General features: G+C 43.4%; 1 long non-coding RNA gene across 1 annotated transcript; it reads right to left on the bottom strand.

The window, feature by feature from the left end:
• Positions 1-2,218: 2,218 nt before the first annotated feature.
• On the bottom strand, positions 2,219-3,525 carry LOC147612396 (uncharacterized). The gene is made up of 2 exons (XR_015263560.1): positions 3,327-3,525; positions 2,219-3,241 (listed from the first exon to the last, which is right to left on the bottom strand). It is a non-coding gene; the product is annotated as an uncharacterized LOC147612396 (long non-coding RNA).
• Between the last annotated feature and the right edge of the window lie 1,130 nt (positions 3,526-4,655).

Here is a 4,655-nt window from a genome sequence, read left to right as displayed (position 1 = left end):
TACAAAATAGAGCGTGCCTTCAAGAACCTGAAAGACACTATAGAATCTACTACATTGCACTTGTACACATCACCTTGATGTGACTCCTCATTAACCTCCCAACCCTCTCCTAGTAATCCTTGAATGAGGTCAGACCGTACCTCCTTACAAATATACATTGTTTTTGTTTGGTGCATTGGCATGGAATTGAACATGTGCACAAAAACATGTAAAGGAAAAAACCAATTTAGTCCTACTAACCTAGATGCCTTTGAAAACTTGAGTGATGTCGTGATATCACTTACCATCTTAAACTTTAAGCATAAGATGGTCCAAGCATCAGGTTTGGGCCATTCGGGATTGTTAAGAGGGGGGTTGGGGGTCTCTTCTAGCTTGCCAAATAAACCTGGTTTTTTATCTACAAAATATGAGTGAGAAAAGAAAAAAATATTGTTCTGTACAATTGGGCTTTGAGATACAAACATTGCCTCTCCAATGGATGCATGCATAGCATAGAAAACTCCAGTGAGGCTTTGGAGTGGTTGTTCCTCAACATAATTAGAGGGGAAAATATCTGCAGAGAGACATAAGAAACTGGAGAATCATAAGAAAATTTGAAACAAAAAATCCAATATTAGCATGTTGTTAAAGCTGTGTTTATGTTACATTGACAATTTGAAGAAAACCTTGGTCGTTGGCCTTGAATGTATAGGTCTCCAAGGGTATACACATGTTGCACTATGGCAACCAGTCCTTCCTTCTTAGTATGCTTTAAGCCTTGTGGCCGCCCCTTCCAATGATGTAGCATATTCCCTAGTTGACGCACTCGATGTGGTCTCTTAGAGCTTGGATGCATGCAGACCCAAGCCCCAACCCTGAATCTTGTTGGAGCCCAAACTCCATTCTCATCTCTTGTGTTATGCAGCACAAGCTCTTCCACCTTCTCCCTAGGTCTTCTCACATTACTGGAAGAGGCCATGGTGGTAAGAAAAGAGAAGAAGGGAAAAGAAAAGCTTGTTTTACAACAAAGGAGTGGAGAGGAGAGAAAGTTCAGGGTTTTCAGTGCAGCAATGGAAAGCTTAAAAGAGGGTTAGAGTTTGAGAATAGGCTTCCTGAACCTAGAGTAGACTAAAGAGGGATAGAGTTTCTACAGCAATGGAGAGGAAGGGAGCTTGAGAGAGAGAGAGAGAGAGAGAGAGAGAGAGCTTGAGAAGGAGGGAGAGCTTGAGAGGGATGGAGTTCCTGCAGCAATGGAGAGCTTAGAAAAGGAAGAAAGAGGAGAGGGAGCTTGAGACTGAGGGAGCTTGACAAGGAGGGAGAGCTTGAGAGGTATGGAGTTTCTACGGCAATGGAGAGCTTAGAAGAGGAAGAAAGAGGTTCAAAATGAGCTTTCCAAACCTAGAGTATGTTGGGGGGAAGTTTGAGAGGGAAAACACACTTTTGGGAAAAAAAATTAAAATTTTTTAAATTTTAGGGTTTTTAATCTGCGCGATTCTAGGTGGAGGACCTCTAAGTTTGGGCCCAAGAGGTAGGGGGACAAGAGCAGTAATTAGGCCCCATTAGCAAACCAAAGCCTAGGCCCCCTAAGGTCAAAGAAGTAAAAAATGTGCACCCAACCCTCTTCCTATTGGTCCATTCCTAATCAAAAGTTAATCCAAGAGGCCCTCTTTGGGTCCAAAAAATTCCTAATGGCGTAGCAAGGTCGACCGAGGTCTTGACCAGCCTCGGTTTGATTTAAATAGTGAGCTTCCGATACGGTGGATGAGGGACCAAGGAAGTGGCCTATGAGTGAAGTGCTAGGTGACCTACGACGACGACGAAGGAGCCTACAGGATTGTTGAGGGCCGCAGCCCCCAACAGGGAAAATGCACACACGACTCTCAAAACAACATACACAGAGATTGAGAAAAGAGAAAGAGAGAGAGAGAGAGAAACTGATTATTCAACTTCCCATATCACATGATTACAACTAGCATTTTATAGTCTTTATGTGACCGTTCCTATGACCCTAAATGACTCTTCAAATCTGAACCTTATGACACTTCTGACGACAACTAAAATGACATCATTGACGACACTTGTGCTCACAACTTTGACGACAAATCTGATGACAACATTGACGACAATTCTGATGATTGACAACTTTCCGGACAAATGACACTTCTAATGACAACTCAGATGACAATTTTATGACACTATAAATGACACTTTTCCGCACCCTTATACACTGGCACGCACGAGGGAACAACTGCGTAGCAATTGAGAACCCACACATTCCCTTGATTAGAAGTCAAGTGCCTTTGAAAATCTTGCTTTGGCATTGATTCACCAAAAGACTCCTCCATCAGCTTTTCCAAGGTTCGTGCTTCTTGCCACCGGCTTCGCATCGCCAGGTAGTACATCCGATCTTCTCTTTGTCGGTATGCCTCCTTTGGAACACTCCATCCTTGCAAAAAGTCACCCGCTTGAATCTGCTTCAGAAATAGACCATCTGATGTCCATGCTTTGAAATTGCATTGAACTGCATTTTGACTGTTCAGGTTCAGCAAGAACTGAATTCTCAGTAAGAACTAAATTTCGAACTGCATTTGACTTTGCTGCTACTGCATCTGCATCTCTGACGGCATCTTCAGTTTGCTGCATTTGAACTTCACTCTGAAATTTATCAGCACTGCAGCATCATTTGGATCTTCAATCTGTCCAAGTTGCAAATGTACCCACTACTCCAACTGTTCATACTGCTGCTTCAATTCATCATACTTGCCCTTAAATTTCCTTAAACTGGAACTTGTTGCTCATGAACATTAGCTATTGCTGTTGTACCCACAGGTGAATCCCTCCAAAAAAAACACAACGTACAGCATGCCAGAACCAAAACATAATACACTGGCCCTCTCAAAGGCTCCCTAGATGCACCTCCTCTGCTGATGGACTTCACAAAACCTTCATCCTCTCTTCCATAGAATGCTCTGCCCTGCTCTACATAATGACGTTGAAAGGCCATCACAGCTCTTGTTCATAACAATTCCCCTAATTCTGAGTCCTACAGAAGTAGTGCAGTTGGCAAGGGACGAGGGAGGGATGCCAGGCTCACAACTCCCTCCATATAGACCACGGCTTCTAGACAACCAAGTAGGCACTCCTGTATTGCGTTCCTAGTGGAAAGTCAAGACACATGAAACGCTTCCACTGGTTAACAGAGCCGAAACCATCCCCAACAAAGGGCCACTGAACTCTGAGATCATATCCACGAATCGGACACCTGCTTGAGGCCATCTTTTGCGAAACGTCATCTGAATGTCTGGCTAAGAATCTACTATTTAAGAGAAAAACACACATAGCCACACCTGCTTGAGGCCATCTTTTGCGAAACTGTCATCTGAATGTCTGGCTAAGAATCTACTATTTAAGAGAAAAACACACATAGCCACACTCCCCGTTTCCATCTTCCAATTGACAATGTAATCCTAGACCTTGAATCATGTTAACACCTGGTGCTCTTTGCAACGCAGACCTGCACTCAGTCAGAACCATCACTCTCCTCCTTGATGACGTGACCTTGAGCTGTGTGGGGGCACCTCGTGAACCAAGGCAAGGGACGGCCCAATCTCTTCATTAAACTCAGCATACTGCCCAAAAACAACGCTCTTCTCTGCAGTACTGCTAGAGCGCCCCACAAATTACTGCAACAACACTGTCTTCTATTCTCTCTAATTGCAGCTCATGTAGGAATTGAAATAGAAGCCACATGCCAGGCGCGTGAAGCAGCATAAGGGTCCCCCTCCATCATCGAACCAGGACGGATACCATGGTGAAATCTGAGGTACTGCCCCACACGCACACACAGAGAGAGAAAGCGGTTACACAGAGACACGCACAGGAGATGAGAGATAGCAATACAAAAAGGAAAATTAGAGAACGAAATTAGGTAACTGCAAAAATAGGCGCCTGAACGAGAGATAGAAAGATTCATCATCAACTAAACACCGTGATCGCCAGTGTTGAGGGCCACAGCCCTCAACAGGGAAAATGGACATACATGCGACTCTCAAAACAGCATACACAGAGATTGAGAAAAGAGAAAGAGAGAGAGAGAGAGAGAGAGAAGCTGATTATTCAACTTCCCATATCACACGATTACAACTGCTTGCATTTTATAGTCTTTATGTGACCGTTCCTATGACCCTAAATGACTCTTCAAATCTGAACCTTATGACACTTCTGACGACAACTAAAATGACATCATTGACGACACTTGTGCTAACAACTTTGATGACAAATTTGATGACAACATTGACGACAATTCTGATGACAACTTTTCGGACAAATGACACTTCTGATGACAACTCAGATGACAATTCTGATGACAACATTGACGACAATTCTGATGAAACTTTCCGGACAAATGACACTTCTAATGACAACTCAGATGACAATTCTGATGACAATTTTATGACACTATAAATGACACTTTTCTGCACCCTTATACAAGGATGCTAACCATACGGTGCTCGGGCTATGGGTCGCCCGAAGATACCCACGCATGCGTCGAGGAAGAAAATGGAACAAGGTGTTAGAGTTGTTTTCTGAACTTAGGCATGGATCTAGTTGATTGGCCTTGCTAGTACTCAAACGGATGAGTCGATGGTTCTTTTATATGGATCTTTTGGTTGATC

This window comes from Cibotium barometz, chromosome 45 (assembly GCF_041138505.1).
Source record: "Cibotium barometz isolate CiBa-2024 chromosome 45, ASM4113850v1, whole genome shotgun sequence".
NCBI lineage: Eukaryota > Viridiplantae > Streptophyta > Polypodiopsida > Cyatheales > Cibotiaceae > Cibotium > Cibotium barometz.
Note: the sequence above shows the minus strand (reverse complement) of the source record. Positions and strands in the feature narration are given on the sequence as shown.